Source organism: Emys orbicularis, chromosome 4, assembly GCF_028017835.1.
Source record: "Emys orbicularis isolate rEmyOrb1 chromosome 4, rEmyOrb1.hap1, whole genome shotgun sequence".
In the NCBI taxonomy this organism is placed as follows: domain Eukaryota; kingdom Metazoa; phylum Chordata; order Testudines; family Emydidae; genus Emys; species Emys orbicularis.
Window position 1 is genome coordinate 87598980 of NC_088686.1, and position 24822 is coordinate 87623801.

Consider the following 24822-nt stretch of genomic DNA (forward strand, 5'->3'; position numbering starts at 1 on the left):
ATTAACACTCTCTCCTTCGATGCTACACAATACCTCAGTTAACGCCATTGGCCCAGTCTTGTATGCAGTGTGAGAACTTGACCTCAATCAATGTTTCTTTTTCCTGTTTGTTGAGTTACACAATTACAGAGGTTTATAGTTCAAATACTCAATATAACTTTATACCATGGGCTATAGAGGTTATAAGTGAGATTAATTCATGCAGCACTTTATAAAGTCTAAACACATTCTTACCAACTTAACATCTAATATCTATTTTGATGATGCTAACACACAGGTAAGCCAGACTGGTTTCCAGCTGTGCATCTGTAAGTGTTCAGTGTGGCCTGGGGCCTTGGCATGAGTGGCACCTGGTCTGCCAGCATCACAATAGGGTTCCAACAAAAATAACCTACAGGCTCTTAATATTCTTGTCATTAAACTGTTGACTTATTCAATGCATGAGATTTAGTAAAGAAATCGAAGTTCATGAGTAGTGGGGAGAGACCCTGGTGTGTGAATGGTTTCTTTTACTGTGCATCTCAAAGAAAGCTGCATGTCTTGTTTATTTTGACCTTACTGGCACTGGAAGAGAAGCAAATAGGCAAACTACTTAAGGGCAACTCATAGCAATGGGCCCACTGCCAAGTGGAGACCAGCTTCCTTTGGAGCTCTACCAGCCTTGAATGTATATGGCAATGCCTGTGTAGCACAGAAAGCAAAAATGCATTTTCTTTGCCAGATTTCCCGCTGTAACCAAATGAATATTTTCCCTCCTCTGTGTTGCTCCATGTTCTATCTTTTTAACAGTTTCATTTCCTTTCTTTTCAACATATCTACGAACAAAATGCTTTCCATCATTTCAGACTATTTTTATCCTGTTATCATAGTTATTTCCTTCAGTAAATAGTTTCCTGGCATTGCTGCTGGAGCGTACCGCTGGGAGCTGGAATGCATATTAGGGTACAATAGGTGCTGCGTGTGTGGGAGGTGTGAGCCAGAGCAATAGCAGTGCGTTTCTTTTTGGCTGCTTTGTATAGAACAGCTCCCACATCTGCATGATGATGCTAATTTTAATTTTAAAATTACAACCTTTAAGAAAGCAAAAGATATTTATAAAGTCAAAGGTGGCAAACGCCAATCATTCCAGGGTGCCAAAATCGCTTTGAAATCATCCTTTGTTTTATTTTTCAGGGGCTTCTTTCATGGAGAGTGTCCCACTCCCAATCACTTGGTAGTGGGGACTACACAACATGGAACCATGATTAAAATATCAAGTCTGTAAATATGATGATTTAACAAATAAAACCAATATGGGGAGTCCAGTCACAAAAAAGCAGAGAAAGAAGGTGGGGAATGAATATGAAAACTATAGTGGCTATAGAACTTGCGCTCCTGCAGCAAACGGGACTTTATATGCCAGTTTAACCATGCACTATTTGTTATATTAAATGTACAGTTTAACTTAGTCTTTTCCGTGGAACCAGATCAGTGTTTCTCTACACCATCCCATGCATGAGAAAAATAGTAATTTTCACATGTCCCCTTGTTGAGATTATTCCAGGGAGTTCAGGGAAGAAACAGTTCTGCTTTCTCACTTAGACATAACGGATTTATGAGCACAACTCCCATTACCTTTAATGGGAGTGTGTGGGGAGGGAGTTACCTCGATAACTCTCACACATCACTGGAATTATTGATCCCCCTAGTCTCGTTTAGCAAGATTGTTCTATAAAATATGTGTGACCCTTGTCCTGGGCTATATACTAGCTAATAAATTATTTTTTAACAGAGCAAATATTGATTTAATGAACGTTTATTATATATAACACTCATTTGTGGGGGAGGAGGGTGTAGGAGCAGTTTCTAAATTGATGACTTCAAAGAAGTGCGCTTAGATTATTAGAAGGTAAATTTTAAGAATACTTATTAACTTATGTGACTTTCTGACTCAGGATGTTGATATAATCACTGTTACTTAGTACTATAGTCCATTCTGCCAGCCACTACTGCGCCTCAACAATTTTTATGCAGCTGATCTTAAAATACAAAATTAGTGTTGACTTAAAAAAAAAAAAATTCAATTTCCTCCCCCGAGCTTATGCTCTAATAAATTTGTTAGTCTCTAAGGTGCCACAAGTACTCCTGTTCTTTTTTTGGCCCAGAGAGTGAGCAAGGATTTCATTTTAGACCCCAAATTGGTGCTAGTTAATGAGCTGGTAAGTCTTTTTTTAATTTAAATTGAGTTCAGTGCTGATGAATAATGCCAGATTTGTAGCACTAGGGACTGAAGATCTGTCCACACAATAGGTACGTAAGAGCGGTGGCTCTTGTCAGCTTCCCCTCCAATGCTCTGCTAATGTACCTCAGCCTTGTTATGGAGGGACCCTCTCTAGATAGTACATTAGTATACAGTAGCTCATTTGCTATGCCCATTCAATGCTTGGTCTCTGAGTCTGATTTTTTTTTTTTTTTAATAACTCTATCCACTAGGAGATGGAATGAGTCTACTAACTCATTCTATAAAACTGGGCCATATTCAAGCTAAGAAAAACCTACTGAGGGAAAAGTTCTGTTTTACAATATCAACCTCTCTTGCCATTTTCTTAAAGCCTTGCTTATTGCATCAAAATCTCAGCTTTCATTTAAAGAAAAAAGTAAATTTCTAACCCTCATGGTTGCAGAGAAAAGGTTGACAGGAAGAAGGGAGTTTTGACCCAAAAGCTTAAGGCTAATAAAAGAGCCCAACTTGTATTGTATTAAAATAATCTCATCGTATTTTGGGGCTGGACTCGTATATTTGAACATGTGGGGTTGTTTCCATTTCCAGTCAAACATACAGGGCCCTTTGCAAATGGGACGAAAATGATTCAGAATGACTTCTTTTTGAGAATCGTTTTGATTCAATTGAAAGATCTACCACACTTAATAGAGGATTTGGAAAGCCCTTTTTAAAAAAAGTGTGTGTGTGTGTGTGTATATCCCCAAAAGGATATTGCTCCCAGGGGAATTTCTTGGTTCAGTAGCAAAACATAGTGGCATTCGCATTTTAGAAAGCACTGTATGTGAAGCAAAATGCACTGCTTCTCATCCTAGTTAGTGTTCAGTGTTCTCTGAATTTTTCTGAACCCTTCAGCTCATTTCTTGTCCTAACATACAACATGCTTCTGTCTTGATAGATGCCGTGTCTTCCACCTATCCAAATGTCAGTAGGAAGCTGTGTAGTGTTGCTGATGCACTCTGTCTCTGCTGCTTTGGAGCTCAGCCTTTGCTATTATCCCAGTGCCAACTTGCACTGCTCCGTGAACTTCAGTGATACTCTTTTTTCATTTTGCGTCTCTATTATTTATGCTTCCTCTCTATTCATACCTTATTGCGTTGTCTCTCTCTCTCTCTCCTGGCATAAAAAGTTAAGGCTTAAAATCTTATTTTTGTCTGATCAGATCAGATTCTGGGGCCCATACTATTCTGTTTCTTCATTTTTACCTCTGCTTGATTTTTAAACTTGGTTTTTGGTGTTGAAACTGTGTGTTAAATTCCTCTAAGTGTAAATGCATGTGTTATTAATCCTGGTTTTTAAAAAAAGAGGATGATGGTGAATTCAAGATGATACTTCAATGGAACGGTCTGGAATCCAGCTTTACTGCCATTTGCCTCATTACCTTTCTCTTTAGTTTTTAGAATTCCACTGCTTGCAATGCATTAATATGTTAAATATACAAGCCTTAATATTGTCCTGACATTTTCACTTACAACACAGTAGCGGCTTTGATGGATCATGTTTTGCAAAATACTGCTCTATTATAATTGGCAGTTTCTAACAGATAATTGTGAGTGTGGGTACTAAGACGAGGGGGGGGGGAAGAGACATTTTATCCCATCGTGTGCTATTCAGAAAATCTTAGCAGGTGGGCTAGGGTCAAGTCCCTGTCCTTTTCTATTGATCTTTCTCTTATGTAAGCAAGTAGAGCTTAAGTAAAACAAAGACTCAGCTGGCTTGTGTTAGTGAAGTTGCCCCTTCGGCTTTAGTTTTCCTCTTGTGGCTCCTGCTTTTGGAACTTAAAATATAGACTCTAGCTCCAATAGCAACTCAGTATAATTTATTAATCACATGTGCAGAGTATTATAGATCTATGAAGAAGTGTATGATGCCATTAGGATTTGATATGGGCCATAACTGATATTCAAACTCCTTTGAATTCTCATGAAATAAATGGACTCAAAGGCGCACAAAAAAATCCCCAAACAAAAATACAATTCATAAGGTTAACACTACTTATAGATGTGCTGTTGATATCATTGATATTGAAAACAATTGGCCTGTTAATGGAAAAATGATTAGTCTTTTGCAAAATATCAATTTTTAGTACACACAAACGTCACCAACACATAGGAGTCTGGAATTTTGATTCCTGAGCTTTGTATGAAAGGAGAGGGAGGGTGAACTGGGGATGGGCTGGAACGTTGGCTCTGAGGTCTATAGAACTTAGCTGAAGTTTGCTGTCAGAGGGAGAGCTGAACACCAAAGCTTGGGCCTCTCTGTATAATAACGTTATCCCGAGCTCCCTGGACCTGAACCTCCTGGATCTTTGGCAAAGTTCTGATCCAGATCCGATTCTGCATCTGAACTTCATGACTTGGGCTCATCTTTCCAGATGAAACAGAGAGCTTGAACGTGCTAGTTGTGATGGAGACAAAGCTTCCATTGATATCTGTATACAATGAGGCCGATGAGAGTTTGGCTCTGTGTGGTGTCTGCGGGGTGGGGGGCGGAATATGTTCTTTAAAAATAAAACAAAAAAACCCCAGCAGCAGCTTTGGAAAACTCAGGCAGCACAACATGTTGTACTTGTTTTCATGCAGTGCCCTAGTGGAGCACACCCTTTTTCAAAAACACTAGAGTTAGATGTAACGATAATTAAACTAATCTAACTAAATATGTTGTTTTGCCACAGATATTGCAGATCTAATGGTGTTTTGAAAACTATTTGCAAAAGCATTTTGGAAACTATACTTTAAATATGCTGCCCACCCCTAAGCAGCATCCCTTTCATTTGCAAATTTAAATTAGAGAACGTTGGCATATTAGCTGCCCTCTAATGGAATTCTCTTCCCAAAGAGATCTGCTTGCCAGACTCAATCATCATTTTAAAATCCAAATTGAGGACCTTTCCTCTCAATGTATGGTGTAGCTTTTTGCTGTGTTTCAGTGGGCTTTTAATGTGTGGAACAGTGATGCTCTGCATTATTGAATTCTGTTATGTGGATTGTGGACCAAATTCTGCCACCATCACTCACTGTCAGTAGTACCATATTTCTTCAATAGTCCAATTGATTTAAAAATAAAGTATTGGTCATGGTGAGTAAGGGTGGCAGAATCTAGCCTTAAATAAATGTTACAGCAAAGGGCAAATAAAAGATTTCAAAGAAAATCCATTGTGGGATCAGAATAGGCTAATGTATCAAGCTGATAGCCCTTCTAGTCCAGTATTTTGTCTCTAGCAGTAGCCAATACCAGATTTTCAGAGAAAGTGTAAGGGATTAGGCATGTCAAGTTACACCTCCTGGGCAAGAGAAACTGGCCTCAACAGATTCATTTCCTTTCCCAAAGAAAAGAAGCAAAGGGTTCAGGGATCCTCTTTAGACTTCAAGCAGGTCGCATGAATGTCCGTGGGCCCACGTGAGCATCTTCAGTATAACAGGGAGTCTGAAGATCTTCTTTCATGATGGGCTACTATAAAGAGGGACCAAAGCATCCTAGATACCATATCATATGAGCATACAACTGAATTCAGTGTCAAACAGTTTGAGCAATTTTTACGTCCTCCTCTAGCCCATCCAAACAGCAGGGAAATCAGTATACTTGTAACTACTTTTTGTAATTCAAATCCCTTATTCTCATGCTGGAGAAATAAAAGAAACAAAGAAATTTACTTAATCCATTTCACTGTCCCAAAAGAAAAATACTACCTGAATTTGAATATATTAGTGCTTGTAAAGTGCAGAGGATCAGAAGATTAATCTGTGGCCTAGATAGTAAGGCTTGGTCTTTGTTACTTCCATTACACTGTTGCTAAAATATTTGGAAATTGCCAAACGTGCTGGTTTTGTACAATGATACAATGGCCGATGTCTAAGAATGGGTGACTTGAGAGAAGAGTTCAGCTCTGAAAAAAGTGACATATTTAAGAGTGCCAAATAGACCGGTAAGTTTCAAGGTAAGAAGGGACCATTTTGATGATCTAGTCTATCCAAATACTTGGAATTAGCTGGATTGTCTTTCCCTTGTGCGTTTTCAGCAGAATAAACTGCCCAGAATGCAACCTGAAGGCCAAATGCAACCTATGGAGCTCTAAAATGTGGTGCACCATGACCTTTGCTTGAAGTCTCCTGAGGAAGAGAATGCTGCTAGCCTGCAGATGTTTGTTGTTGATAGAATTACACAGCAATCTGTTTTATTTCATGTCTGAAAGAAACTACAAGTTCAAGCAATTGCGATGATTGTGGTGAATTTCGTTTTGCTAAAAATATACATAAATTGTGTGATCCTTGAACTTCTTGATGCTTTCCAAAGGATCCCTTCATAGTATGAAGCATGGGCTTGATTTAAGCCTGTAAATTCAGATTGAACGTTATAACTCTTGCTTACTTCCCAATTCTTTAATCTGCTTCCAGCTGATCCTAATTTAAAAACTATAGCCATATAGATAATAATTCTTAACCCACAGAACCATCTAGAATGTCTCATTTTTAATGAGCTTTTCTTAGCATTTAATTTTACTCTATTGCTATGATAATTACTGAGTCCAGAAACAATCATCGACCATGTTGTGAAAATGAATCATTAGTAGTGGAAAGGCTGAAATCAAATAAAGCAGTGCCTGCTAGATAGTACTTGGCATTTCTCCAAGGCTTGTCGCTGCAGTGACCTCCTGACCAAAAGATAAGGTGCTGCAATCATAGAGATTGCTTTAGAGGGGGATAAAAGGACTGTTTTAAAAGTCTGGGTAAGTAGGAAGCTGACTTCATCATATAGTAGGTGAATCAGTCTGATAAGAGAAGGTATTGCAGAAAGGTAGTTCAGAGATAAAAATGGGGAAAGACTCTTGGGCCTGGTATACTGACTGATACCTTAGGGCCTCTTACACCTCTTCAGCAGTGCAAAGCAGCTTTAAACCCAGTTGAACTGGCCACTGAATGATTTTCCCTCCGTAGGGGCCTCCGTGGATATCACAGAGCCTGTAATTCACGCTGTAGATCAGACTGGCGCTTGAACATCCCTGAGATTGGGGGAACATACGGGTGGTTTTGAGCCACCTTTGTGTGGACCTTTAATCTTTCCCCACACCCAGCCGCATTGAGTGCTCCTCAGCCACATCTGCGGAACTGCCCCATAATCTTTAATTTTTCCAATCTCAGATCTCAGTGGGATTTATTTCAAGTGACTGATTAGCAGTATTCACAGTCTCTCTCTTCCAAAGAATCTGTTTATAATCTCAAATATCTAGGTATCTTGTGATGTAGGCTGGTGCATATGCTGTACAACACACACAATTTTTGTATCTGAGATTGGGCGTTAAATGTTACTATACTGAGTTGTTACTTTTGTAAAACTCCAACCAGAAATGCATTCTGCTCCAAAGTATGGCCACTCATTTCCACATAATGAAAAGACCAAGCTAAACAGCTCTAAGAGTCTAATTATTTAGCAAAACTACAGTGAATCTGCATATTTGTTTCTTTCATTTTAGTTTCATCATTAATCCCACTTTTAAACTCTAATTGCTCAAATGGTTGTAGCTTGTGGGGCCTAACAATTACAGACTTTCTCATTGTTGTGCACTAACACAGTTCTCTTATCTTTGCTATGATATGAAAATGACACTTATTCAAAAAGAAGTTGATATTAGTTGTATCATAAAGAATTGTGATCACATTGTTTGAAATGATATTTTAAAATTATATTCATCAGTGAGATTGTACAGTAAAACCTTTGCCATCTTCTCTAGCTGCAATATACCAGTTTTTTCATTTTGCAACAGTTTGGTGATCTTACATGTTCTGAGATAAACTTATTTGATTGGAAGTTACATATTGGGATGTAAGTTACTTTTTAAAAGTGTCAGAGTAATAGATTTTGAGGCCAGAAGTAACCACTGGATCATAGTCTGACCTCCTGTATAATACAGGCCACTTGATTTAACTCCATTACTTTTGTATTGAGCTTGTGTTTGACTAAAACATATCATCGAGAATGGCATCCAGTCTTCAAGATTTCAAGAGTTGGAGAATCCACCATTTCCCTTGGTAGTTTGTTCCAAAGGTTAATCACCCTCATTATTAAAAAATGTGCCTTATTTCTCATTTGAATTTGTCTGGCTTTAACTTCCAGCCATTGAAGTTCTTATTCTTGCTAGACGAAAGAGCCTTTTAGTACCCAGTATTTTCTCCCTGTGAAGGTACTTCTACAGTGCCCTCAAGTTGCACCAATTTGGAGCTGATCTACTGTGCAAAAGGAGTCTATCTTCACTAAGGCCCACTCCAACTTCCAGTGAAGTCAAACCCTTGAGTGACATAAGTTTTATGCCGACATACACCATAGTGTAGACCTAGCCTCAGTTAACTAGTGGCTGGAAAGTATGAGTCTTACTGGAATAGGCAGCATGGTCAATCAGAAAGAGTGTGTTTCAGACAGGGCCGGCTCCGGGCACCAGCTTAACAAGCAGGTGCTTGGGGTGGCCAAGGGAGAGGGGCGGCACCTGCGGCAATTCGGGGGCAGCAGGTCCCTCACTCCCTCTAGGAGCCAAGGACCTGCCGCTGAACTGCCGTCGCCGATCGCGGCTTCCCCCACCCCCCCCAATTGCCGCCGCCGGTCGCAATTGCGATCGCAGCTTTTTTTTTTTTTTTTTTTTTTTTGCGCTTGGGGCGGCAGAAATGCTGGAGCCGGCCCTGGTTTCAGAGGCCAAAGTTCCACTGGCAATTAGCTGCTGAAAGTGACTATATAAGCAGGGCTGCCCGGGGGAGGGTGGGGTGGCAGGCAAGTGGGGCAATATGCCCCCCACGAGAGTTTGGTCCTTCACTCGCTCCGGGGGCCCCAGAAAACACTCGTGGGCCCCGGGTCCCCGGAGCTTCTTCCGCTCCGGGTCTTCGGCGGCAATTCGGCGGCGGGGGGTCCTTCCGCCCCGGGACCCGCTGCCGAAGACCCCAGGCCCCCTGAATCCTCTGGGCGGCCCTGTATATGAGTTGTTGCCAAAGCAGCTACACGGTTACTTTAATTCACACCCATAACACTGCAGACAATGACATCCTCACTGCTCCTGGCAGCACACTCTGACTAACAGGAGGCTTTCAGCAGGGCCCTAAACAAGTCTCTTCATGTATTAGAGGGGTAGCCGTGTTATGTTATGTTGGGAGCATAAGCTTTCATGGGTAAGAACCTCACTTCTTCAGATGCAAGTGTAACATGAAAGTCTCTTCATGTTACCTTTCATGGAGAATCCCCTAGCTAACACCTAAGCTGGAACAAGAGCTGTACCAGGGGAAAGAATTGTGCCCAGGCCTGGAAGGTGTCCAGTCTGAGAAAAACTTACTGAAGCACCTCTGAGGGTGAGATTATCTGTATTTAGTTTGATTAGGCATAGATTTGCGCATTTTATTTTATTTTGCTTGTGACTTACTTTGTTCTGTCTGTTACTACTTGGTACTACTTAAATCCTACTGTCTGTATTTAATAAAATCACTTTTTATTTAGTAACTTACTCAGAGTATGTATTAATACCTGGGGGAGCAAACAACTGTGCATATCTCTCTATCAGTGTTATAGAGGGCGAACAATTTATGAGTTTACTCTGCATAAGCTTTATGCAGGGTAAAACAGATTTATCTGGGTTTAGACCCCATTGGGAGTTGGGCATCTGAGTGCTAAAGACAAGCACACTCCTGTGAGCTGTTTTTGGGTAAACTTGCAGCTTTGGGACAAGTGATTCAGACCCTGGGTCTGTGTTGAAGTGGACTGGAGTGTCTGAGGCTTTGTCTTCACTACCCGCCGATCCGGCGGGTAGCAATCGGTTTTTCGGGGATCGACTTACCGCGTCTAGTGAAGCCGCGGTAAAATCGATCCCTGATCGCTCTGCCGTCGACTCCGGAAATCCACCTCGGCAGGAGACGGCAGCGGAGTCGGCGGCAGCGCGGCAGCGGTCGACTTTCCCGCGTCCTCACCGCCAGGTAAGCCGACCTAAAATACGCAACTTCAGCTACGGTATTCACGTAGCTGAAGTTGCGTATCTTAGGTCGGACCCCCGCTGCACTGTAGACCTAGCCTAATTCAGCAAGACAGGGTGCTGGAGTCCTGAGCTGGCAGGGAAAACAGAAGCAGGGGTAGTCTTTGCACATCGGGTGGCAGCTCCCAAGGGGGTTTCTGTGATCCAACCCGTCATGAAGGGGTAGCCGTGTTAGTCTGAATCTGTAAAAAGCAACAGAGGGTCCTGTGGCACCTTTAAGACTAACAGAAGTATTGGGTAAGTAAAAGCCAGGCAAGGCGTCTTAGATTTACTTTGTTTTCTCAACTTGTAAATGTACCTTTTACTAGAGTGTTTATCTTTGTTTGCTACACTTTGAACCTAAGACATGTCAAGGCTGTATCCCCACTTTGAACTTTAGGGTACAAATGTAGGGGCCTGCATGAGGACTTCTAAGCTTAACTACCAGCTTAGTTCTGGTCCGCTGCCACCATTCCCTACCCTGGGAAGCTTTTAGAACCCTTTCACCAATTCCCTGGTGAATACAGATCCAAACTCCTTGGATCTTAAACAAGGAGAAATCAATCAGGTTCTTAAAAAGAAGGCTTTTAATTAAAGAAAAAGGTAAAAATCATCTCTGTAAAATCAGTATGGAAAATAACTTTACAGGGTAATCAAACTCCCCTTGGGGGGGAGGGATAGCTCAGTGGTTTGAGCATTGGCCTGCTAAACCCAGGGTTGTGAGTTCAATCCTTGAGGGGGCCACTTAGGGATCTGGGGCAAAAATCAGTACTTGGTCCTGCTAGTGAAGGCAGGGGGCTGGACTCGATGACCTTTCAAGGTCCCTTCCAGTTCTAGGAGATGGGATATCTCCATTATTAAAAAAAAAATTAAAAAAAAAATTAAAAGAGCTCAGAGGACCCCCCTCTGTCTTAGGTTCAAAGTGTAGCAAACAAAGATAAACACTCTAGTAAAAGGTACATTTACAAGTTGAGAAAACAAAGTAAATCTAAGACGCCTTGCCTGGCTTTTACTTACAATTTTGAAAATAAGAGAGACTTGTTTAGAAAGATGGGGAGAACCTGGATTGATGTCTGGTCCCTCTCAGTCCCAAGAGCGAACCACCCCTTAAAACAAAGAGCACACACAAAAGCCTTTCCCCTCCCCCCCAAGATTTGAAAGTATCTTGTCCCCTTATTGGTCCTCTGGGTCAGGTGTCAGCCAGGTTACCCGAGCTTCTTAACCCTTTACAGGTAAAAGGATTTTGGAGTCTCTGACCAGGAGGGATTTTAGTACTGTACACAGGAGAGCTGTTACCCTTCCCTTTATAGTTATGACACGCCCCCCCAAATCACAGATAGTGTTGGACGTTCGGTTCCACACTGGCTGTGATTTCTTCCTGGAGTTCTAGGAGAAAACAGAGTTAACAAGACACATGTACCTTTAGACATACTACTGATTATATAAAAACTAACAATATGTTTCATTACAAGAACAATTGTTAACCAGTTAACTCTGGGAAACTTTCCCGGGAGAGTGCATCAGCCACTTTGTTAGAAGCTCCCGAAATGTGTTGTATTTCAAAATCAAAATCTTGGAGAGCTAAACTCCACCGAAGAAGTTTTTTGTTATTTCCCTTGGCTGGAACTTCATGTTACCTTTCTTCGTGTGGTGGCCTGAACAGCTGCAAATGTTGCTTTTTCTTGTCTCTTTGGGCTCCTTTGGGTTTAGCTACCAGCCTGTCAGAATTGCCATCTGCTATATCAGCAAACTGTTTTCATGTTTAGCTGTGTAAGCTCCGTTGTAAAGCATCCCTAGGTTGTAGTCAAATTCCAGTCCCACTTTCACAAACACCCTAATTTATGCAGGATCAAGACCTTATTTTGCCTCACTGAATCCTAATTTTGATGTTCACCCTTGACAGTGTCTCAGTTTGAGCTGCACTCATTTGCACTTGCATTTCTGAGTTTGACCCTAGATGTTCTTGAAACACATTAGCACCAGAAATGTTCAGTGTGGTCATTCACTTCATTATTCGATTTTGAGTTTGTTTAAATTGACACTTACTGGAACTAGGTTGCCCTGGTTAATGTGAGAGATTACTGGTAAAGAGTTAGGCTCGGGGGTGGGGGGGAAGGCTATTCTACCATTATGACATTATGGGGTGCAATCCAGACCAGTGAAGGGCTGTCATCCCTGCCCTGCTCCCTGGAGTGCCTCACAATGCTTTGCTGCTATAGCTCCCAACCTGTGCTCCTCACAAACCGCGGGCAGGTCACACCCTGAGAGTCTGTGTATAGCCACAGTGGTGATTCAGCAGCAGATCCCAGCAGCCTGTCAGCACTCTGGCTTCAAGCAGCCTAGGTTACTACTGGCAGGGTGACCCCAACACCCTCCCACTTCTGGATTTCCCCCCCAAAAAAGGACAGTTATTTCCTATATCTTACATTTGACACTCCTGTTGTTACACCCCAGAATATTAACATTTTTAGCAGCTTCATCACACTGTTGGCTCATATTCAATTTGTGATCCACTATAACTGTCAGACCCTTTTCAGCAAAACTACCATCCAGCCAGTTATTCCCCATTTTGTAGTTGTGCATTTGATTTTTGCCTGCCTAAGTGTAGTACTTTACACTTGTCTTTACAGAATTTCATCTTGTTGATTTCAAACCAAATTTCCAATTTGTCAAGGTCATTTTGAATTCCAACCCCTCCCAGCTTGGTGTCATCCACATATTTTATAAGCATAATCTCAATTCCATTATCCAAGTCATTAGTGAAAATATTGAATCTAGGACTGATCCTCCAAGACCCCCTTAGCCACATCCTGACAGTTTGACAGGGAACTCTTCATAGCTACTGCTTGATTACTCTTTCAGCCAAGTGATAGGGTAAAAATGCAGAGGTGATCTAGCTGGTCTTTTCCAGTGCTACTATGTGCAATTCCTTTTTTCTCATTGTCAGACAATTTGCTGAGTATTATCCCAAAATGTGAAAGAACAGCAATTGATTAAAACATCAACTTTATATAATTTCATGTCTAAAAATCATTCTGAATGTTTGTGACTTCTCTGAATTCAGAATGTGTAAGGATTGCTCTGTCAACAAAGGACAGCTTTGTACAATATAGTCATTAGTTCTAGCACGTAGACTTGCAATCATTACTCATGTGAAGGGTGCCAATGGGTTTTAATGGGACTACTGGCATGACTAATGGTGGCAGGACTGGTTTCTCAACTTCCACTTAAAGGCTGAGGTTTTAACAGAACTCTTCAGTTCATTTGTAAATAACATGAAATCCCATTACCAATGGGGAAGTGGATGCTCTTGAAACATTTTTGTGGATCAAGACCACTTCTTGTAACAGAAACTCAAAGAAATGCCACCACAGAGGAAGTGGTTTATGCCACTATCTAAGCTTATATATGCTATTTAACATTAGTAATAGCCAAAGATATGTAAAAACCAAGGTCATTTTGTCTATTACAGGCTATCAACTTTCACACCCTGCTATCTTTAAATTCTATTGGTTGTAGATTTAGTAAATTGATTTCTGTAGTTCTTAAGCTGTGATACCCAAAGAAAGTATCTTTTGCCTCAGTGTAGTGTAATGAATCAGGGTGTAATGAAAAGCCAAACTCACAATAATTTTGATTCTGTTTTTAAAGTGAACTGTGAAACTCATTAGGACCTAAGTGGTCTGGCAGAAGGTAAAACAAATTTAGGTTGTTCCGGATGTGACTGAATGGTTTTTAAAAAATCCTGACACTTTTTTTTTTAAGTCATACAAAATGCTAAATTAAGGGAGCATTAAGGTAATAACAAGGTTAATCTCTCAAATGTCAGGAAATGTCACTGATAAGATTTCACAATTGAACAGATTGGGCCTTCAGTTCTCAGGTCTGCTTCTTTGTTTGCTTCTGACTACCAGTGTAATGCTAGGCTGGAGGGAGACTCCTAGCTCCACTTGGGATTAACCGCTACGTATCCTCTCCAGGAGTTGGGCAGCTAAGCCAGGACAGCCCTTTCTCACAAAGAACAAGAAAGAGGTTGTGATGCTTCCCCCCTCTTTAAACCCAATAGCAAGTGATCTGAGGATGTGGGAAAGCCAGTTTCAAATTCCCATTCTGCCTGAATCCGGGTCTCCCATCTCCCAGGTTGGCCATAACCACTGGGCTATGGGGTGGGTGTGTCTTCTGTTGAAATTGTTGCATTTTGTATAAAATATTTAAACATTCATTGGAGCAGGGACTGGAACCTGGGTCACCCAGGTGAAGGTACTAATTACTAGCTTATAGAGTCACTCACACTCTGTCTGGCCCAATGGATATTTAAGTATTTCATAGGAAGTGGAACAGCTTCAGCAGACAATATTGAGAGAGACTCACCCTAGAATACCTTATAGCCCGGTGGTTCTCAACCTGTGGCCCACGGGCCACTTGCGGCCCAATCAGCACACAGCTATGGCCCATGTGACATCCTCAGGGCCAGACAGGTAGTATATATATTGTGTGGATGTGGCCCATATAACACACAGAGAGCTGCATATGCAGCCCACAATGGTAAATAGATTGAGAACCACTGCTATAGCCCATTGGTCATGCCACTCACCTGGGAACTGGGAGACCTGAGATCACTGCTCCAAATCAGGCAGTGTGTGTGTCCTGTCTGGGAGCATGCGAGCTGCTTGCACATACTAGCGTGATCAGGGACAGCTGCTGGTGACCCTGGTGCCTGCCCCAGTGGGCAGGGCTAGGGGCAGTACAGCCATGCCGGAAGAGCTGCCCGGACTGGATGTTAGCTCCTGCGAGCGGCCGTCTGACATGCTGCTGCTGCTTTTGCTGCTACTGTTCCTGGCCCGGTCGCTGGCCATGTCCCTGCTGGTCACACTTGTTGTCACCAGAGCCCTGCAAATCTGCAGAGATCTGTTTTATATCGGTGGATATCCGCATCCCTAGATATAAATTGTGCATCCACACAGGGCTGTATTGCTCAGTGCAGTCAGGACTTAGGTGGCTTTGCACGTGCCCACTGGCAGAAATGTAGGCACCTATAGGGTTAGGCAGCAGCTGAACGGGGGGAGGCAGAAGCGGGTTGAGTAAAGTTTGGACCTAGGCACTTAAAGTAGCAATTAGATGCCTAAATCTCTATAGAACTAGCAGTGTCTCCTTACAATGGCCTAAGAAGACCTTGCTCTAGTTTTTAAAAGCTTTGGGTTCTGTCCTTCCCATGATGAGTACAAGTTACTCTCTTTAAAGTTAATCAATCAACACTTAATAAAATACGCTTTGACCATTAATGGAAGTAATGTGCATGCACAGAGAGGAGGATGAAGCTGCAAGTGTAGTGACAGCATACAGAATATGAGAATTGAAGGAGTAAAGTGGGATGCTTGGTGTGCTTGTCTGTATCCTAGACATTTTTCACGGCCCTGTGGCATGGCTGAGCTTAGGGAAAGACTGACAGATTTAGAGCTGCTGGTGCGTGGAGTGTTGCTGTCAGTGCTGTGCTGTGCATACCAGGAAATGGAAACAGAACAAGCTTTAAAAGAATCAGTGAAAATTACGTTGGGGAGGGGGGAGGGAAAGAATGTCTTATTTTAAAAGAAGTATAATACACACTTTCCCTTCCTTTCTTGACCTGCAGTGCAAGTTTGTTTTTAAAAAGGCCTCCATTTGTACAGAGCACATCCATGTAGTCACCAGCTGTACCATATATAGGCACATTTCCAGAATATTCCACCTGAAGGTGTTCTGAGATATTTGATAATTTATATTGTTTGGGGGATAGAACCAGAGACCTTCACCGCCGAAGCATAAGACTTTCCACACCTTCAGATAAGGAGAGGGCTGCATTAGTGGGTGGTAGTAGTACTATGCTCTTATTCTTTGTGTACCTTCACTAGGAGGACCTGAAACACTTAGCTACAGGACCCAATGAAATGCCCATAAATGATCCTCTGAGGTCAAATGGAATTCACTGTGATCACTGATCACTATAGAGGAAAAAGCTAAGGAGGCTTTAACTCACTTGCTCTGTCTTTAGCTTAGAAATACATCGCCATTAACGAATTCAAGGAGCATGTGGTGAGCATAAAGCATGGTCACATATGACCCCAGCACTTTGGCAGTGTTCAGCGCTGCAGTAGACACTGACATTTGCCACAGCCTTTTTGGCAGCTACGTTGTGGCACAGAGGTTGTACAAGTTGTGAACCTATGCTTTGCTTTGTTCAGTAGCAGGTGTTAGTTTCAGCAAAAAGATATAGTAATGAATTAGAATTTGTTTGGCAAAAAAAAGTGTAAGATAAAAAATTAAAGGTATGGGGAAGTGTATATACAGTCAGTACATGGCCTGACATTGCACAGTGTGCCAGGCAGAAAATAGCAGGCCTGAGACAGATGTGGCCAAGAACATACAATGACATACATGGTCACATTCAGGAGTGATTTGCAAGGAGATATAAATGACATCAGTATATGAGAGTGAGGGCATCTAATGGAGAGTAAGGGAGTGTAAGTTGGTGTGATTTAAGTGTCAGCATGTTAGAGGAGTGGCTTGATTCTTGTCACTCACACCAGCTTTACCCTGGTGTAACTCCATTGACTTCAATAGAGCTAGCACACTGATGTAGGTGACAGGAGATTCAAGTCAATAAGAAGGTGTTGGCTGACTTTGCTTGTTCCTTTATGCACCTTGTTAGCTGTTATCCTGCCATACTCTTCTCTTTGCAGACTGTGTACATAATGCATCAGTTTAGCCTCCCTCAGATTCAGTTTGACTCAGTGGGCCAATTTCAGATTTTATATGTAAAAAGCAAAAAGTTACATATTAGCAAGTGGGTGTTAGTCTAAGGGTGTCTAATTTGATGTCACTTATATGCTTAGGGTTTGAAGAAGGAACAAGTTGCATTGTTACTGTAGATGCCCAGGGATTCACCTCTGAGTTTGGCCCATCATGGCACAGTTTCTTTAGTCAGGATTCATGAATTGAAATTTCTTAGAAAATATCAGTGTGTGTATATATGTACAAGTACATGTTATGTATTCAATTTTCCAGCAAAGTCAGTGGAGCTGTACCTTCTACACCAAAGCTGACTCAAGCCCATAGTTAATTATGAGTTGATGAAGCTATAATTGTAAGCAGCCAAATGAAAAAAGAATCAATATTCAAACAGTGATGGTTTTATTTTTGCAGTAGTTATCATGGCATCCAAGCAAATCTATATAGTTTTGTTTGTAGCTGCAAGTGTTTCACTTTGTGACGGAATTTTTTTATAATATAATAAACTTGGAGGTGAAGGACTTTTTTCCGAGGCTGAAATTTTTGTTGCTGTTTTTAAATTTAAAACTAATCTATTCCCAGAAAATGAATTCCATGTGTACTAAATGTTGTTTTTCTGAATTTGAGCAACTTCTTTTCAATATACCATATTTTGTCTTTGGAAAGAAATTGAAAGGATTGGAGCACATCTTTTGATTTTTATCATTTTCTAGTAGATGACTTACAGCAAATTTATTTTTAGAAACTATTTGTTTTCCAATAAAAATAATAAAGATGACATTGGGCATAATTTTATTAACTTATTATTTCTTTCCAAAGTGGAATTTTATGAATTAATTCAGTTGACCAGGTGAATTGCAGTCTTTCCTTAGTTGTGTAACTTAATAACTCTGCACTCAGGATAGAGAGGAATTTCCTGTGAAGATCTTTTTAACTCATGCTAAGTTGAAATAGCATCTGAATTTTGAGTCATTTTTTATAGTAAGGAAACACTAGTGCATTGTCTCACTTCTATAGTTTTAGTTCTACACTGTCTTGAATTATGCATGAGTGACTTAAACGGAATCTCAAGCATGACAAATATCTGTTGAAGGAACTATAAAGAAGCCCTGTATAATCTCAGAAAGCAAAATCTTAGAATGGGATATACAAGCAGTCACTGATTGCAGGCTAAGGTTGACAGTGGTGCCAGCTATCTTTTAGTTACTCCCTGCAGTAGAGGCTTCTGATAACTTAAGATTTGTTTCTTTTTGGTTCAGAAAAAATTACAGATGCTGCTCTTTTGTAGAGCTGGTTACCAATTTTCTAATGGAACATATTTCTGTTGGAAAATGCTGATTTGTCAAAAGTGAAAGATTTTGCAGAAATGTGTCAATTTCAATGAAAATTCAATTTAGAAAAAAATTGAGATGACTTGTTTTAATAATTTTAATCTGTTTTGAAAATTTTGGAACATAAAGTTTTGATTTTTCATTTCAAAAGAAATTTGAAAATGAAAAGTCACTTTATATTTTAAAAGTTTAAAATGTCAGTCGGAACAAAGCATTTCACTTTTATCAAAATGAAATGAATTTTTTTTCAATTTTTCAATTCATTCTGTGGGAAATTTTGGTTTTTGGTCCATTTTGGAATAGAAAAGAATTTCACTCACAGAATTTTCCTCTAAATGGAAAATCTGCTTCCTGTCTAGCTCTACCTGTAAGGCTCTTGGGGTTTGTTAAATAACAAAGCAGTGAATGAGAGAGGAATAAATCTTTAATAAAACAAACTGAAAAGCTACTTTGGTGAACTGCTGCACACAGCCATGCGGTGTCCCCCTTGTTCCCCTTCTCCCCCCGCTCTAGGGCACATCAAATTCCGACACTCACAACTCTCTTATGAGGGAGCATCTCCAAAGCACAATCTTTCATAAACATACCACTCCATTACACTTTTGACTTTAAAGTGTTATTGAAATTGCCAGGGTATTTTGTGGGCTCTCGTGGGCATTTTATACACTAAACCATATTCTTAGGACCTCATCTGGGAGACCCAGGGTCCAATCCCTGCTCCAGTGAATATTTATATATAGACCATGTAACATCATTAAAACTGTTCATGTCACCTCAGATCCATTCATCGGTGATATTCCAGACTGATAATTTACCTGCTGCCTCATGTGCAGGGAAGTAATGATTTCCATCAGGATAAATGTTTAACCTCTTTCTGGCTGAACCTTGGCTTATACCTTGCTTTCCGGATGGAATAAGAAAAGAAATCCCTCTTTGCTTTCACTGAAACCCACAGTATAGCATTGCATAATTGGCCAAATGTATTACAGGTGTCTCTTGCTTATCCGTTTTTTAAAAGCATACATTTAATCCATTGTTCAAATACAGTTTGTGTGTGCAGGGTGTCCCCCAGTGTGCAAAAAGCAGTGAGGCCTGTATCATACACCAGTTTCATTCTGTGATTTAAGAAATCTTAGAGAACAGGATAAACCAGTCATTACAAGTTGTGGTCCATGGACCACAGGTGGCCCAGCGAGCACTTACTGGTGGTTATTGGAGATCTGACTGGTTATACTGGGTTTCATTCTGTAAGGTGTTGAACACTCTGGCCCTGATCCAGCAAAGTATTTAAGCACATGAGTAGTCCCATTGATGGCCTATATTCCCTATATGTATTTGCCACAAGGATGTGTCACAATCACAAGTGGAAGAGTCACCATGAGACCATCTCTGAATTAAGATGTGGTTCATACTAGGAAAAAGGTTACTGTCATAGAGTTTAAGGCCAGAAGGGGCCACCAGATCATCTAATCTGACCTCCTGTATATCATGGGCCACCAACACCCCCCAGTTCGAACACTCTAACTCTAACAACAAAAATTAGACCATAATATTATAGCCCACAAGCGACTAGACTGTTGTGTCACAGGTAGAGAATAGGAGGGACTGAGGTGCACCAGTGCCTGAGACCCCTGCAATAGCAGGAAAATGACTAAGTGAGATATACCCAGCTAACCCTGGCACCCACACTCTGCAGCAGAAGGCAGAAACCCCCAAGGTCGCTTTCAATCTGATCTTGAGGAAAATTCCTTCCTGACCCACATATGGCAATCACATTCTAAGCATGTGCGCAAGAATGAGCCAGGCAAATCCCTGAGAGAGAGAATGCCTGGTGCCTCCTCAGAGCACTGACTCACTGGTCAAGGGCCCTTGTTACAAATGTTAGTCACATCTTTGGATTAGTTCTTCCCTTTTTCCTCTAGTTTTGTTCAACTTTGGAAGTACATTGATTCCTCAGCTTCCATAAACCTGGCAATGTTCCATGTGATGCCCTAGAATTTATAAGGGAAATATCCTTCCTTTTATGCCACTAAACAGAGAAGAAGAGGAAAGAGAGAGCGAGAGACAGCATGAGAAGGAGAAGAATTGAGAGTTTGCATTGGTGTAGAAAACAATGGAAACTGCCATCAAAATTTCATTACCCTTTTTTCATTGATTACTGCAAAAAATACACTTTGAAAATCTTACCATCTAATTTGATAGATGTAGCACTGGTTGTGAAAACAGCTCGTGCTCAAATTTGTAGAATAGTTTCTCTTCTCCCTTCAGTTTTTTTTTTTTAAATGCAATTTGTTGCGTGAGAGCATAGGAACATTGCATATATTTTATGGATTACAGCTTCATGGAACAATAAGATAATACAGGAATCACTGCAAAAGAATAGTAATGTTTAAACCATCTGTGAAGGACATCTTAATTCCATTTAGTTATTTCCAAATACTATACTGTAACATTGGAGGAACAGAAATGTTGAATTTTTGTGATCCCAAAGTACTTCAAGCTTCATTTCACCTGTTAAATACAGTTGTCTTTGATTATATTAAAAACAGTCCGTTTCTGCTTTCTGATTAGAGAACTGAGCAGTTAATAGGAGAATGCATAAAATAATTGTGGGTTTGGAGACCTAATTCTGAGAAGTACTTAACAAATGGCTAATCTCAATGGAAGTTTTTATTTTTAGTTTATGATTATTAAATATTAGTATTGTGGCAATGCCTACAAGCCTTAAAAAGGGACTGGAGCCCCAGCATATCAGGCATATACATGTTATATATTATCTCAGGATGTGAATGTTTCCAAGCCATAAATAATATTCAACTGATGCTTTTTTTTTTTTTAAATTAAAAAAAAAAAAAAAAAAAAAGAAGGAACTGACCTGGGGATATAACATTCAATTTAACAATATGATTTTTCCAAGCTATAAACCAAAGCTTGAGTTTTCATTATGGCAACCTTCAATTATTTAAAAAGAACCACACACAAATCAGGGAAATGTTCTAACCTGGAGGTTTTATTGTTTTCAGTTACCTAATGGGTTGGATGCTGCTTCCAATCTATTGATACATTGTAGACCTCATCTTGTTAAATCATCATGCTGACTCACCTAATGGGGAAGTTGTTTTCCTGATGCACTGATGCGGCACCCACACATAATGCATTCACATCCCTTTGATTCAATTTCTCTGTGGTCAAGGGGTGGCTGTGCTGATAAAGGTTTGAAATCTATTATAGAGGGTTTGTGCTGATGAGGGCTTATGAGCAAATTAAATTCTCATGGAAATAATGAAATGGCCACTTAGCAATGGGAGCAACTTCTCTCTCTTTTTAAGTATTTTGGCCAGGTGCAGTTAAAAATAGCTGTGATATATTTCTCTTTCCAAATACTACACTAGGAAATGTTGACTAGAGTAGCACTATCAAGATATTATGTACTGCTCACAGAGCTTTTTGAGGAAGCTCTCATTCTTGCTTGCTTGTTTGTACTGGCCCAGAGAAGGATTATTTTGCTATTTGTTTATTAGGCCTGGTCTACACTACGACTTTAATTCGGATTTAGCTGCTTTAATTCGAATTAACGCTTGACCCGTCCACACAACAAAGCCATTTAATTCGAATTAAAGAGCCCTTTAATTCGATTTCTGTACTCCTCCTCGACGAGAGGAGTAGCGTCAAAATCGGTATTGTTAATCCGAATTAAGGTTAGTGTGGCCGCAATTCGATGTTATTGGCAATTCAATGTTATTGGCTACCCACAATGCAACGCTCTGGAAATCGATGCTACTACGGTAGCTTGGACGCACACCACCGAATTAATGGTGCCTAGTGTGGCCGAATACATTTGAATTTATAAAATCGGTTTCCTAAATTCGAATTATATAAATTCGGATTAATCCCGTAGTGTAGACATACCCTTAGTCTTGTTAAGGATTTCCAGTCTCCTGAAGGAATGATCTCAGTCCTCAACTTATTACAGTAAGGAAACAAACACACAAAGCATCAACATCCTACAATTGCTGATTTATGTTCTTTGTTTTTTAACTAAGCACATTGCTAAAATATGATAAAGTATTGCATTAAACTATAGTGTACAAGAAGAACGCAGGATATAATGAAAGGAAAGAAAAAATAACAAACAAATGTACACTGCTTAATACTGTTCATGCACCAGTTAGCTATCTCTAGTTTTTTATACTGTATTTGTCACCATAATATGTGAGCACCTCAAGTAAGTGTCACCTCAAAAGAAAAGGGTGTTCTTCCATGATAATCCTTTTCACTCCTTGTTTAGACCTGTTCATCCTTTTCTGTCAGTATTTTTGGTCTGAAGCCTTAGTCTAGTGTCTATCAGATCAAGTTCAGGGAAGTTCAATGGGCGGGATAGAGGAGAGTCAGAGTAATTTCCATATTTATGATTATCAGTTCCAGTAATAACAGCAACTGTTACAAGAAATGGAGATGCAGTTTTTACTCATGGGACTAAAATCTGGCAGGAGAGCAGGTTCTGACTGCTCTCTACCCTGAAAGAGACTGGTTGTGCTTTTTCTGGCTTCTCCATTCTGTCACAGGCTTGGTGATTAAGACACTGAGTAAGTTAGTTTTTACAATGTGAATAGCAAGTGTTTCTCAACACTAGTAACCACACAGGTTCTGAAAACAGTTTTACGCTGTATGCCATCACCTCTGTCTGCCAGAATGACTATGTATTCCAATCAGCAAGTTAAGACTCCCTGCATCTGCTCCTACATCTTCCACGCAGTCGTAATGCCCACCAGTTGGCTGGGTGCCACTGACAGATGAAAGGGAAAGGTTTATTATCAGAGGTAGTGGGGACCTAAGGTGAATGTTGTGAACATCTGACTGCGACTATGGCTATGTCTACACTATCACTTATGTCGGTATAACTTATGTCGCTTAGGGGTGTGAATAAGCCGCCACCCTGAGTGACCGTCTCCAAGGAAGCTGTCTTCTCCTTCACTTAGACTTGTTACTTATAAGCTGTCTACAAGCACAGCATAATAGCATTTTCATTCACACCACAATTGTTTAATTAAGTTTGTGTCAGCTGCTTGATGTGTAATGGAAATCTGGAAGAAAATAACTAGATTAATTGAAACTGCTGTTAAAAGGGAGCCAATTAAAAAAAAATGCTTTTATCAGTCTGCGTGTTTAGCATCCTTGTGCGGTGTTTGTATTTTACAGTTACCGCTTTTAGAACAGCACAATAGATGAGAGCAGTTAGTGGCATACTATTTTTACAATTTATGTTTGCGTTAACTGTATGTTGAATTGAATTTTGGAAATTTTATAGACTTTAAGGTCAGAAGGGACAATTATGATCATCTAGTCTGTCCTCCTGCACAATGCAGGCCACAGAATCTCACCCACCCACTCCTGTATCAAACCTGTGTCTGAGCCACTGAAGTCCTCAAATCATGGTTTAAAGACTTCAAGGTGCAGAGAATCTTCCAGCAAGTGACCCGTGCCCCACGCTGCAGAGGAAGGCGAAAAACCCCCAGGGCTTTTGCCAATCTGCCCTGGAGGAAAATTCCTTCCCGACCCCAAATATGGCGATCAGCTAAACTTGAAGCATGTGGGCAAGACTCATCAGCCAGACACCCAGGAAGGAATTCTCTGTAGTAACTCAGATCCCACCCCATCTAACATCCCATCACAAGCCATTGGGCGTGTTTACCGTTAGTAGTCAAAGACGAATTAATTGCCAAAATTAGTCTATCCCATTATGCCATCCCCTCCATAAACTTATCAAGCTTAGTTTTGAAGCCAGATATGTCTTTTGCCCCCACTACTCCCCTTGGAAGCTGTTCACTCCTCTGATGGTTAGAAACCTTTGTCTAATTTCAAGTCTAAACTTCCTGATAGCCAGTTTATATCCATTTGTTCTTGTGTCCACATTGGTACTGAGCTTAAATAATTCCTCTCCCTTCCTGGTATTTATTCCTCTGATATATTTATAGAGAGCAATCATATCTCCCCTCAGCCTTCTTTTGGTTAGGCTAAACAAGCCAAGCTCTTTGAATCTCCTTTCATAAGACAGGTTTTCCATTCCTCGGATCATCCTAGTAGCCCTTCTCTGAACCTGTTCCAGTTTGAATTCATCCATCTTAAACATGGGAGACCAGAACTGCACACAGTATTCCAGATGAGGTCTCACCAGTGCCTTGTATAACTGTACTAACACCTCCTTATCTCTACTGGAAATAGCTTAGCTTTTTTACCGGCCAAATCACATTGGTGGCTCATAGTCATCCTGTGATCAACCAATACTCCGAGGTCCTTCTCCTCCGCCTCTGTTACTTCCAACTGATGCCTCCCCAGCTTATAACAATAGTTCTTGTTATTAATCCCTAAATGCATGACCTTGAACTTTTCACTATTAAATTTCATCCTATTACTATTACTCCAGTTTACAAGATCATCCAGATCTTCCTGTAGGATATCCCGGTCCTTCTCTGTATTGGCAATACCTC